Here is a 14,444-nt window from a genome sequence, read left to right as displayed (position 1 = left end):
TTGAAAACAAAAAAAAAGCATTACAAACAAATATTGACGTAAATGCTTAAAAGTTTAGGAGCAAAGGGTATGGATGTCTAAACTCACTTTTAAATGCATCAAAAAATAAGCTGGGTTGATGCAACAGGGATACACAGGTTGTACAGAAAGAATCAAATGTTCATTGTAGGGTCTAGGTGGGAGGAGAGAGGATTCATTGTACAATTCTTTCCACTTTTCTGATTTGAAATCTTATAATAAAATGTTGGCGGGGGGCACCTGTGTGGCTGTGGGTTAAGCATCTGCCTTCAGCTCAGGTCATGATCCCAGGGCCCTGGGATCCAGCCCCAAATTAAGCTCCCTACTCAGTGGGGAGTCTGCTTCTCCCTCTCTCTCTTCCCCTCCCCCCACTGGTGCATTCTCTCTCTCTCTCTTTCTAATAAATATATAAAAATCTTCAAAAAAAAAGTTGGGAAAATAGGTTTTAAGACAAGTTTCAAATAATCCAATGCATGTATCTGTCAATGAAATTCAAACATCTCTCACTTAAAAGAAGGGCATCCATTCTCTGCTCACTTTGTTCCCATTGCCTCTGCTAGTACTCACAAGCTCTTTCCTATAATTATCTAGGATTTTTTTCTCCCTCTCCTCTTCCATCACTACCTGTTTATGTTGGTGAATACAACTTTATTTTTTTTAAGATTTTATTTATTTATTCATGAGAAACACAGAGAGAGGCAGAGACATAGGCAGAAGGAGAAGCGGACTCCTCACAGGGATCCTGATGTGGGACTCGATCCCTGAACTGGGATCGCACCCTGAGCCAAAAAGGCAGATGCTCAACCTCTGAGTGACCCAGGCATCCCAACGATTTTTATCTTTAAGCAAGTGGTCCAAACTATTCAGAAAACAATTTTTGGATGACTGTGAGAAGCAGAACTCCTTTAGGTTCTTTAGAACTTTGGTTTTATCTTGGTAAAAGAAGATATTAACTGTAAAGATTCCATAAAGATCTATAAATGATGGTGTATGTGACACTGGAGAGGCATTCTACCTAAATGGACATTGTGGACGGAGAGAATGCATTGAAAAGGGGTTGTCTTAGCTACGTGGGGTTTCTCTAATTGACTCAAATTAGACCTTCTAAGATCACAGAAGATAATCTTTTCTTTATAAAGAACATAGATCAATGGTATCTCTGCAATGTTTCTTTTCCAGTGAAATCTGAAAAAGCACGATGTAATCTTAGTAATATAGAAGGAATTTGTCTTCAATTTTTATTTTTTAGGTACTGCCTAATGTTTCCAATGATATTTTCTGTTACAAACATTTAAATAATTGAAATTACAAAATAAAAATGTTTTTTATAAGTTAGTGTACTTAAAAAAAAACTTATGTATCTATTTAAGAACCAACATTTTAGATAGTCTGCCAAAGACTTTCCACATAAAACAGACCTATTAGTAGTGCTCTATCCTAGGAGAATAACCCTGTTCAACTCAATAGGCCCTTAGTCTCTCAATAAAAAATAGTTACTGAATATTTGCGTTTTAGAGCATGCTTCCTATGAAACACAGCATACACTTACATCATATATAATATTTAATATATTATGTATATTTTCACTTTGAACTTAAAGTTCAAACCAAGTTCACTTGGTTGTTTTCATATTCCTTTAAAGGGAATTCTTCTTTAATTGAAAAGGCTTTATGAAGAAATAGCTGAATCATTATGTATAATTATGCAGTTCCCCAAAGGATTATTTTTATCAACCAGTAGTTCAACACTTATATTTTATATATCGATCTAGTTTCTAACATGACATGGAATTCTTGGGAGTGGTACTTTGATGGCAGGAGGAGCTGCTAATTATTCTGTTTGGTACTGAGGTTAATACTAATTTCTTCCATCCTTTAGGACCATGCTATTGTAGTAATCTGGTTTGAAAGTATCTTATGAGCCAATGACTTAAAATACAATATGGTTTTAAACTTTGGTGTTTTATCCTTATAGCTAAAATGATGTTTTTCTGACTCTACAGTACTTGTATGTATTTAGATTTCTACTACAAGCAACTCTATCTACTCCCTTTGCACAGATTAGCCAAGCGGGAAAAAGAAACCAAGGTCATGGGAATTGATTTAGCAAAGCACTTCTCTTTCAACAAATACTTTACATGGTAGCCTAACAGATGTTTTCACTTCTTTACTCTCCCTGTCCAGTTGACATCAACGGAACTCCCGCTTCCTGCCCGGGGGTCGCTCCCACTCTGGAGAACCTCAATAGCCTTGAGTTACTGAGGGCAGCTGGGAGTGGAGAGGGCACCTGCTCCCTGGACTCAGGAGTCTCTGCCCTGAGTCACTGAGAAAAAGAAACTCAAAACTTCTTAAACTTAGCATAATTTGGCTGAATAATATCTCAATTCTAGTAATCAGCAGCAGGTAGTCCTTTGTACTAGATAGGCTTTGATGAACTTCTACATCTTCTTACCTCGCTGGTATCCTAAATATCTTTTACTAAAGAGAAAAATAAATCCCTTCATCAGCATGGCTGAGTAGGAAAACCTTTAAATAGCTAACGTCATAAAAATATCCTGGTTGTCTTTCACTAAAACTGAATCTTTCTTCTCAGATAAGCTAATGGTTGGGGAAAAAAAATGATGTACTAAACATTATTCCTTACATAATACATTTACTCTCACTCCACAGTTAAAGAATAATTACAATTCCCTGTTGCACACGGACCGTATCTGCTAGAAGATGAAAGAAAGGTAGAAATGCACACCAGAAAAAGCATGTGTTAAAAATAATTAAAAAAAAAAAAAAGCACTTCAGGTCGCTGAATCATTTCAAAGACCACTGAAATATTTCAATACAGGGAAACTACCAGAGCTTCAAATCGTAAGAGGGACAGGAAATCAAAGGGTAAGAAAGGGCATTGAGATACAGAACTTAGCAAGAACAAATGTTAGATTTTATGCATAAAAATCAAAGGCAGAATGAGGGCCACATCGGGATATCTATGTGGCACGGTTTCCCCACTGTCTCACTATGTGCTTAGTAAATTAGACTCTACATTTTTGTCGAGAGATATTATTTACTTTAGTCAGTGTAACTGTAATACTAATCTGTAATTTTCCCTCATTCAGGACACACAATGGACTCATTCCTCTATGCCTGTATTTAGCCAGTAGCTAAAGACTTCATGAGGCCAAACTCCATTGAGCATGAAATAAATTCCTTCTCATTCACCAATAGTTTCTTTTTTTTTTTTTTTTTAATCCCCTTTCTTTACAGCCTGAGTACATTTGGCCTTCTTAACTGCATTTCAGGACCATGTTAATCTACTGGAAATTCTCTTATTAATATGAGGTAAAAAAAAAAAAAAAAGTGCCATAAGGCTGGCAGCCAACAATGCCACTACACATAATTACCAACGTTTTCATCTGAGAGACTTCCAGATATTTCAATAATTCACATTTAGGTGTTTCTAGATTTTTTTTTTCTCATCAGAAAATATTTTTGCTGCCTTAAAACTGGAGTATCTAAAATGATGACTACCCCCTAAAGCCAATGGCAACAACTTTTTCATCAATATTTCTCAGTCAAATAATTCAGGGTTAATGGTTGACAGCCTTAATGCATTTGTATATAAGGGAAGCATGAATTTTTCTAATGAGACTTTTTGTCTGTTTTGGGGGAAAAAACATTTTTGAGTTTTACAAAATATTAGTATATAATATTATACTAATCCATACTCAAAATCAATATGATATTCTGAAAAGAAAAAAACCCGCAATTCTTAGCAAAGCGATCTATGGCAACATTTTCAGATCATTTTATTCCCCAGAAGAGAATTAAAAATTATGAATACTTTACAGGATTGAATAATCAAAGTGGCTACTGCTGTCAGGAGGCTTTATTTTGAAAAATAATCAAATCCACTTATTCAATCATAGAGAAATTTGGAAAAATAGGAATGTAAGTTTCTGAATTAAGAAATTTGTGATTTTTAAAAAAATATTCAAATCCATTTTCTTCTCCATTTGCCCACCTCTCACTTCCCTAATCTCGCCCATTACCCAATTAACCATCTTAAATAGATTAGAGAAGGCTAGTGTTAGAAATAAACTACCCTGTTTGCTAGCACTTTCTGTTGAAGGATAGTAGTTGCCTGGTTGAACGATAAAGACAGCACTTCTTTACAGCTACAAATGGCATTACTCAAAGAAAAACCCTGGAAGCACTTAACACTATTCCAGGATTATAACATCAAGGTATTCTAATAAATTAATATTCAAAGTTAATAGTATGAACGTATTCTAATGACTTACATTTTAGGAAGATACATGAAGTCACATTCAGTAATGTACCCACATGAGTCCAAAAAAGCAGATGAGAATGTTTGATCGAGTTTAATAAACTTTCAGCGAGAATCTCTTAGGTGCAAAGCACTATGCCAGGAGCATCTCCCTTGAGACAACAGGTTGAATGAACTGGGCCATTCCTAACCCCAGGGCTCTCCCAATCAGAAGGGAACGAGAGGTATCTACTCACAGATTCTAGTGAGAATAATATTGAAAATGCCGCAATGTTTGAAAACATATTGGAGGAGAGGATCTAGAAGAAGAAATGCAGTTAGGGATAACCCAGGCAGACAGATGAGGCAAAGGCAGGTCTAAAATCCTTTCATGGCTCTTCTTGTTGGTCTTCAAATCAGTTTCAATTTCCTTTCCTTTGCACATTTCATATAACCTTTCACCCCTACTCAGCCTTGAAGCTAAGCCCTGATCTTTCCTGAATTCTGGGCTAATGTAAATGTTCCTATTTTGTCCTTCCTTCATCAGCGCGCCCCATTTGCACTTAGCATGTAGGCCAACTCCCTGCCCCCTCCCAGTTTTCTCCCCTCACTATCCTGCTCCGAAAAATAAAAACAAGTCTGAGTCTATGAGTTACTTTGGGGCAGAAGTTATCCTAAGTTAGCCTCTGGCTCATGTGAATGTCCAATAAAGCCTGAATGAAGAATAAATAAATGAATGAAACATAAATGAAAGAATGTTCTCTTGTGCCTGGATCACTACCAAATGCTCAGGACCAGAAGCCTAAATCTAGACACTTCTCCTATATGTCTTCAGGCAAATTAACCTCTCAGAGCCTCTATTTCTTCAACTATTAAATTAATATTATTATGAGCCCTTTTTCTTCTAAATTATTGTGATTCTGGAATTTTACCTTTATAGACTATCAGGTAAACAGGTCCACCATTTGGAAAATGAAGTGAGAAAAACTTTTCTCCATTCAATGTACAAGAAAGGCAAAGAGAAGTTATTTGGTCATTCTTTTATCTTTTTGGATAAAAGAACCAAATAGAAATATAAAACTACTGACTTCCTTTCTTCCTTCCTTCTTTCTCTGCTTCTTCAGGAGTCAATCCCCAGAGCTTATGGCTCTCAAGAGTAGGAGAGAAACAAATGATGTTTCATACAACCTTCATCATAAGCCAGAGAACCCTCAGAGGTTGGCTTTGCTTCTGATCTATGCTTATGGCAATAGCGCTTCCCTGACTCTTGCCTACTTCCCAGTGTACAAATTTACATCACAAGCAATTCTTCCAAAACAATAAGTTCTATTTAATATGGCATATTTAATGGGCCAGTTAAACATCCACACTCTTGATTTTGGCTCAGGTCATAGTCTTGGAGTGATGGGATTGAGCCCCGTATCAGGCTCTGTGCTGGGCATGGTTAAGATTTTCTCTGCCCTTCCCCCTTCTCTCTTTAAATAAATAAATAAATAAATAAATAAATAAATAAATAAATAAATAAATAAGAATGGGACCAGGTGGCTCAGTTGGTTAAGGCTTCAACTCTTGATTTTGATTCAGGTCATGATCTCAAGGTACTGGGATCGAGCCCTGTGTAGGGGCTCCTCACTCAGCAGGGAATCTGCTTCTAATTCTCTTCTCCGTACTCCTCTCCCCCTGCTGTGTGCTCCCTCCCTCCCTCCCTCCCTCTCTCTCTCTCAAAATAAATAAATTTTCTCAAATATGATTACACTTACATGGTTAATATTTCATGTATTTGAGCCACTGTTTCTCTGATTACATTTTAGATGAAGTAGCACATTTGCATTTAAGGGCCACTGAGTCTGGACAGTCTCTACCTTTAAATAGAAGAGACACATTCAGGCCAGAGTGATGTGCATCAGGAATCAGGCATGGAGAAAATCTAGACCCTCCAAGGCAGGGACTCACCTCACAGAAGGCTAAGCAGGACTGCTCACTCTATTCACACCTGACCCCCTTCCCTCCCATCATGCCTCCTCCCTCTCTTCTTCTCTGATGGTTCCTTCTGACATTGCTTTTGCAACACTATGTGGTTATAAATCCCTGTAAGTTAGGGGCCCATTTGTAAATCACAATCTTCTCTCGTTGTCCTAAGAGATGACAAGGGAAGATGTCTCAGAGGAGGTGATATTTGAACAGTCACACAAAAAAAGGAAGAGTTAGCCATGCAGGGGCAGCACAATATTTTAATATATTTGGTTTTCTTTGTAACATATTTTTTACACACCAAAAACATGCTAGGAGCAGGTCTGTGAGCTTTGCCAAAGGGGCCCACTGGTACCAAAAAGTCAAGAACCCAGGAAGGGAAAGTGCTCAGACTAAAGTATTGTGAATCGACTGTCTCCTTTCCCCCACCTCTGCTTCCAGGAATCTAGTTCATCCCTGGACAAAGGCAGCCAGAGAGCCCCTGATCTTCTGATCCAGGCAGGTTGTGAAGGAGAGTGAGAGGGGCCCTGGCCAAGCCAAGAGTTAATGTCCTGCTCAGGCGAAGTCTCCAGTGACCTGACCGGGGGGGCGGGTATAGCACTGCCTCCAGCTCAGGGCACAGAGTGCAAAACAAGCCTTTACTGTCATCCAGATTGCTTGAGCCAGAAGATGAGATGCCTCGAGGAAACTAATGGAAACTTCCATGACATCTTTTTCTCCTTCCCACAAGGGAACAAAATCACCGTGTAGAGTTATCATGTGATTTCTTACATTTGGAGCTGGTCTGCAGAGCTTACATTGGGGCTGGTCTTCAGGGACACATTCGTAAGTGCTCAGGACTGGGGGCCTATGTACAAGGAAGGGTGGGGGAGCCTGAGGAGGGTTTAATCTGAAGGTATTTACACATCCCCAATTCCTAAAATATGTTCAAGAGGCTACTGACAAGTTGTGGGAAAATGCATCATACCTCAAATGATTTTTTTCTAGGAAACAATGCAAATATGCCTGTATATTATGAATTAGGTGTACCTGAAAAATAAAGTATAAATGAAACTGTTTTCCCACCTCTACTTCTGACTGACCAGCAATTGACAGAGGCTCCTTGCAACAACTGGTTCCTTCCTCTTCTGTCTCTTTTCTGTGAGACACCTGCAACCACGTTATCCTAACAGGAGCACACCATTTAAAGAAACTCTATTTCAGGTTGTCATAAACAAAAAAAATTATTTTAATCACTAGTAAGTGAGCTTGCTTTGTATATCAAATACCATAATTCTCAGAATGTTTAAATAATACACTATCAAGGCTAACGGTGAAATATGCAAAAGGTTTGCTTGCTTAGTGTTAAACAGGACTTTTGTTTCCAACAGGAATTATTTGAAAGTTACCAGTGAGTTATTTTCTCGCTCAAAAATTGAACAGGTGGGAGAATTTGTAGATGAAGACAACCTGGGGCACCTGGGTGGTTCAGTGGTGGAGCATCTCCCTTTAGTCTAGGAGTCCTGGGATGGAGTCCTGCATCAGGCTCCCTCCATGGAGCCTGCTTCTCCCTCTGCCTATGTCTCTGCCTCTCTATCTGTGTCTCTCATGAATAAATAAATAAAATCTCTTTACAAAAACTAAATAAATGAAAATGACCTGGAGTCTTCTCTAGGCTTGGAGCCCTTTCAGCTCAAGGCAGAAGCACAGCACCAAGTGGAGAGTGGCTCCCCACCCACCACTCCTCCACCCTCAAAAGCAAATACTTGGTTTTTGGACTAAACCAATTTAATCATTGATGGCTGTTAGTAAAAGAAAAGCTTTAAGATATTCTAGAGATTCCAGGGCCCTTTCCAGCACAGTGCGGAGAAGGAAAAAGAAAGAAAAACCCTACATAATCAGTAAGGGGAAAGTCAAATTCAAACTCTGGGGAGATTGGCATTTAACACAGTTGACTTTTTTTTTGTTGTTGTTGTTTCATGTGGGAAGATGAAGAGAAGTTTAATCTCGGGAAAACCAGAGGGGGTGGTGAGCAAAAGACCTTCACAGGGTTTTGCTGAGTTCCATTTCCATAGCAATGGACTCAAGGTACCCTTGACAAAGACAGAGGTTTTCACTGAAAGATGAATAAGCGGAATGAACCAGCTAGCCACAAACACTGTCCGCAGAAGACAGCACCTCATCAGGACCCGCCTACTCCTCCCACAAAGGTTCATTTGATGTTTATATCCCATGACTTCGTGGGTTTTGATTCAGCATAAGAGTTTAGCTGCAGAGACAAAAACTATTATTCATTCATCAGGAAGTATTTTTCTCTTTTGCTGCCAAGGGCAGCAATTTAAATACTCTACCTGTTGAAAACATTATTGCATTTAGGCAAAACACAAAAGCTCCTGCACACACATGTATTTTGACAATTCTGTATCATTCCCACTGCCCTGGGAAGGCCCCATTCCTCCTCCCTCCTTCTAGATCCTCACAGGAGTGGACCAGCTTAAAAGAAGGGTCAAAAAGCAAGGATGGCCTTTATGTTGAACACGGACAGCCTGTTGAATTAAAATGCTATCATATATTTTGCTTATATTGTGTATAATATGTACAATGTTTATAACATTCGTTTAAATACCTAAAGACATCAGTTAATCCCACATTTTTTAACCAGCCAAACACTTCCAAAAACCATCAACTTTTCTACTAACCCTTCAAGGTCTTGATTAACTATTTCTCTTACTTCTGCCTGTGTTCTATTATATAGGTTTTACTTGCTTCTGCTTTAAAACATTGGCATCGTCTTTGAGGAATGTAGCCCAAGGCCACTTCAAGGGCGTGTGACCAGTGCCTTCACCCTTGGTTTAATGCTCCGTTGAAACTGTCCTCAAAGTTTTCATAATTTAAACAAAGGGCCCCCTATTTTCATTTTGCTCTAATTCTTCATGCACCTACTAGTAGCTTGGGACTGTCCTCCCAAGTGGCCATGTACCTCTGATCAAATCAGTCGGCATTCAAGTTACCAGCTGCAACTGAACACCAGTACGATGACCCCAAAGTGGCTGGATCCACCAGATTACAGCTCCTTTGATTCCAATTCATTCCTAGAGGGACACCTTACAAACAAAGAAATCATATGAGATATCTCCTTCCTTGGACACCAACCGCAGACAAATACATTTAACAACCAGAGTAAACACTTCAATCAAAAGTACACAGACTTGAATTATCTCGGTAGCATTCTCACTGGGATTGATAATCCTGTATCTTCTCAGTTTCGCTACCACGGTCTGTTTCTGAAATCAGGCTACCTCTTTCAAGAGATGTATATATTTAATGCCATCAGGTCTCTATTTCTTTTCAAAAAGCTGTTACCAGGTGGAGGATGTGTGCAAGAATTTCACTCACTGACTCTTCTGTTCCTCGCCTCACACCTGCTCCTCACTCAACTTCAGCTGGGATTCTCTTCCTTTAAGTAACTAAAAATGCCCTTTTCAAGGGCATCAGCTTCCATGTTGCCCAACCCAACCTGCTATTCACCTTCAGTTTACCTGACCTTGTCAAAACTGACCTTTCTCTCTTCCTTAAATTCTGTCTTCTTTTTGCCTCCATCTCACTACAGACCTCCTGTTCCCCTTCTGTCACAGCACTCTGGTCGCTCTCTGCTTTATCCTAGAGGTCCCCACAGGAACCAATTTCCTATAGAAGGCCTACGATGGCCTGGTGCATTCACAGGGGGAAAAGAGGGAGGCAGTGTACGTGCCCAAAAAGTTATCTTGAAAAACAAAGAAGCAACCTACAGCATATTGAACTGAGGGCAGACACTTTGGTTTCCTACCTTGTGTGCTCAATGCTTCCTTGTTCAATTTAAATATGATATAAAAACGCATCACATGCATGGGACATGAATACATGAGGTCATCAAATTAATGGAATCTCAACGTGGCCAAAATAAAACCAGCTAAGTTTAACAGGGATAGATGCAGGACCCTTACTCCCCCCGCCCCCAAATCCACTGCAAACACTGCATAATCTTGGCAAAGGTAGAAAAGATATTATGGTTCCTTGTGATTATGGTTCCAGTATGCACAATATGAAAACAGTATTAGGAAAAAAGCTATCGTGATCTAAGGTTGAATTAATAATGCCATGCTTGGGATGCCTGAATGGCTCAGTGGTTGAGCATCTGCCTTTGGCTCTGGGAGTGATCCCAGGTCCTGGGATCGTGTCCTGCATCAGGCTCCCTGCATGGAGCCTGCTTCTCCCTTTGCCTGTGTCTCTGCCTCTCTCTGCCTCTCTCTCATGGATAAATAAATACAATCTTTAAAAAATAATAATAATAATGTCATGCTGTTAAAGACAGAAGATGATCCTTAGCATCCACAGATCTGATCATTATAATTCAGGTATGTACAAGATATTTGAAAGCCATTCTGCACTCAACTGTTGAGAATTACCACAGTACTTCTTGGACTTTTCCATGTACAGATCACCTGGAGGTCTCCTTAAAAATGCAGATTCTGACTGCAAGTCTGAGGTAGGGCTGGGAGGCTTCATGGCAGACCATCTCCCAGGGGCTGCTGTTTTGGATTCAAAAGATTAAATGATCTCCTGGGTTGCTTCTAGCTCTTAATACTCTGGGGTTGGCTTACTCGGCCAAGCCTTGGCACAAAGACCAACAGACTAATTAGTAAGACCACGCTTCCCCCCAGCACTTTTCTGTCACTATTTAACCAGAACTCTAGACTCCCCATCCTGCATCCAAGTCTTAGAGCCTCTGCACAACTATTTCCAGAGGGAATGGGGCTTTTCCATTGAACAAAGGCTTTTGGCTTTACTGAAAAGAGGGGGGAAATCTTTGAGAGTTCCAAAATTGAAGACATAATAGATGCACAAGGCTCAATGGAGCCTCAACCAGGAAAATCGATTAAAGCCAACCAGTGGTTTGATCCCTGGGCCCTGTTCTACCAGAAAGATGCTGCCACTGGCCTGGTTTACTCACAGTGAAAATGATGCTGTTGAAGACATGGCGAACGTTTACAACATAACGATAAAATTTAAAGGAGGGATATTTATTAGCACAGTCTAATTCTGAGGGAGAGTCACCCTTTCAACCTGAGTCCTGCAGGTTGCTGGCATTCTGTGGGGGCTGCGGGGAGGGCTCTCCCCAAGTTGGGGAGAGGTGGGTTAGAGAGGACAGCATGACCTCTCTGCCCCAGCTGTCTCGGGACCTTGCATTTGAGCTTCCAGGAGAGGTTCTAGGTCTAGATGACAGAAGGAGAAGGGAGTTTTCAGAGCACCTCTGAAGGCAAAAGCAGGGCCACTCACAGAAGGTGGGGCCAGCTCCCCAGCCCAGTAAAGAAAATAGCTGGAGAAAGGTGGGGAAGGGCAAGGAGACACAGTTCGTCACCACAGCAGTAGCCTTGAGATGCTCTCTTTTTTTCTTATTAAAATAAAATGTTTGGGCAGCCTGGGTGGCTCAGCAGTTTAGTGCCGCTTTCAGCCTAGGGTGTGACCCTGGAGACCCAGGATCAGGTCTCGCGTTGGGCTCCCTGCATGGAGCCTGCTTCTCCCTCTGCCTGTGTCTCTGCCTCTCTGTGTGTGTGTCTCTCATGAACGGGTAAATAAAATTAATAAAATAAAATGTTCAATATGATTATCCTTTTATTTTTAAATTCCCTCTCTATATCTTTTACTCTGAGAATATAGGCAGGGAAAATTTACTTTATTTGCACACATTAGTAATGAAGAAATCAGAACCCAGGCTAAGCCACACTGACACACATCTTCTGTAGCACGTTTTCTTTTAGAACAAACCAGTAAAAACCCAAAGGCCCATCTTCATCACACTCACCACCAGAGTTTGCACAGGTTGCCCGTTCTAAGTCTTTTGGTTCCACACACACAGTTTCCGATCTTCCTCAGCCCTCCCTTCCTGCACCTCAGCACAGTCCTGCCTCTGTGTTTCGCCCTTTCCTCTGGCTCTCACCCCGAAGAAGTTGGCAAGATCAGGGGCCTCATTTGTTTCTGAGGCCACACTCCTGGGCTGCCAGTCCAGCACTTCTGTAAATGTGGTGCTGCTTTCCTCACGGGGACTGCATTTCTCACAGAGTTCTCTTTCATTTGCCTAAGCTGACAATGCTCAGATGTAAAGTGAGGTCTGACTCACGATGAACACCTACTTAAGCACACATGGTAACTAGTAGAATATCTGGAATTTAAGATACTTTGGTATAAAGTATGCAAGAGGTGTGTGCGTGTGTGCGTGTGTGTGTGTGTGTGTGTGTGTGTGTCTCAGGTTAAACTACCCAGATGCAGCTAGTGTTAACACTGGAAAGGTACCTCCCAGGGGGTAATCAGCTGGTACTACAATCAGGAAGATTGCTTATATTCCAGAGGTCTCACCATAGTGTCCTGCTATCTGTCTCCACCAACACTGGCATTTTGCTAATTAGCAAGGAGAGTGTGAGAAATGGGCAATTAGGAAAACTAGTGGATTGTTCACGGCATGATAATAGGTAATAGAAATGGACTCTCACTGGAGAAATTCGTGGTGGTCAAGGGACCAACATACGTTAAAATATCTTAGAAAGGCTTCTGGCTGTAGCACTATAAAAACATTTCTAGGAGAAATTAAAGACCTAAATGAATGATGTATTTTTTCACGGGTAGAAAGACTCAGTATTATTAGACAGCAATTTCCCCTGCAATGTTTTTAGATTCAGTCTCCGTCCTATCAAAATCTCAGTGGGCATCGTTTGTAGAAATTGACAAGCTGATCCTAATGGAAATAAAAAGGACCTGGAACTGTCAAAGTAATTTAGAAAAAGTAAACAAAATTGAATGTCTTAAACTACAAATTTTCAAACTTACTATAAAACCAAAGGAATCCAGACAGCATGGTGTTTTGCATTAAAAAATACATATGAATCAATGAAACAATTAGAATCCAGAAATATACTTATATTTATGGCAAATTGATTTTTCGCAAAATGCCAACGCAGTTTTGTCTTTCAAATAAATGTTTGGTACTACTCTACCAAACAGCAAATTTAGACCCTGCCTCCTCATTAAATGTAAAAGTCACCTTAAAATGGATCACAGACTTAAATGTAAGAGTTAAACTTGAAAACTTGTAGAAGAAAACCGAGGATAGAGGAGAAAATCTTTGTGACCTTGGACTGGGCAAAGAATTCTTAAATGTCATACCAAAAGAACAATCTATAGAAAAAAAAAAGGTAAAATGGATTTTTTTATTTTTATTTTTTAAGATTTATTTATTTATTCAGTCAGAGGGAGAGAGAGGCAGAGACACAGGCAGAGGGAGAAACAGGCTCCACGCGGGAAGGCCAATGCGGGACTCGGTCCCAGGTCTCCAGGATCACGCCCTGGGCTGCAGGCAGCGCTAAACCACTGTGCCACCAGGGCTGCCCATAAAATGGATTTTAAATAAAAAACTTTAATGTTTCAAAACACATTGTAAAGAAAATCTAGTGCTCCTGGCTGACTTAGTCAGTAGAGTGTGTAACTCTTGTTCTTGTGGTTGTAGACCCACATTAGGTATAGAGCCTACTTAAAATTAAAAAAAAAAAAAAAAAAAGGAAAAGAAAATCTAAAGACAAGCCATAAACTGAGAGAAAATACTTTCAAATCATATTTCTGATAAAAGACTCATACCTAGGAAATATGAAGTACTCATAACTCAATACTGAAAAGACAGAAAACCCAATAAAAACCAGGCAAAATATTGGAATAGATATTTTTGAAGATTTATTTATTTATTTGAGAGAGAGAGTATGTGCGTGTGCTAGAGCAGTGGGGAGACAGGCAAAGGGAGAGGGAGAAGCAGACTCTCCGTTGAGCAGGGAGCCAGGATGCAGGCTACATCCCAGGACTCGGAGATCATGACCTGAGCCAAAACAAGAGCTGGACACTTAATCAACTGAGCCACCCAGGCACCCCTGGAATTGATATTTTGCCACAGAAGATGTGTAAATAGCTACTAAGCACATGGAATATGTTCCATACCATTCATTATTAAGTTAACAAAAGAAATGTAAGTTAAAACACAAAATGCCACTTCATAGCCACTAAAATATCTACAATCAGAAAGATAAATACAGTACTGGTGAAGATGTGGGGTAACTGGATGCTCATAAGCTGCTGATAGGAATCACTTTGGAACCACTTTGGAAAAGAAACTCATAGTCTTTTTTAAAAATTAACAT

At 40.0% G+C, this 14,444-nt stretch overlaps 1 protein-coding gene across 1 annotated transcript in view; it reads right to left on the bottom strand.

The window, feature by feature from the left end:
• The window catches only part of LAMA1 (laminin subunit alpha 1), a 156,199-nt gene that overhangs the window by 129,984 nt on the left and 11,771 nt on the right, over positions 1-14,444 (bottom strand). The window lies entirely within an intron of this gene.

This window comes from Canis aureus, chromosome 6, assembly GCF_053574225.1.
Source record: "Canis aureus isolate CA01 chromosome 6, VMU_Caureus_v.1.0, whole genome shotgun sequence".
Lineage (NCBI taxonomy): Eukaryota > Metazoa > Chordata > Mammalia > Carnivora > Canidae > Canis > Canis aureus.
The sequence above is the reverse complement of the archived record's forward strand: the minus strand, read 5'-3'. Positions and strand labels throughout refer to the sequence as shown.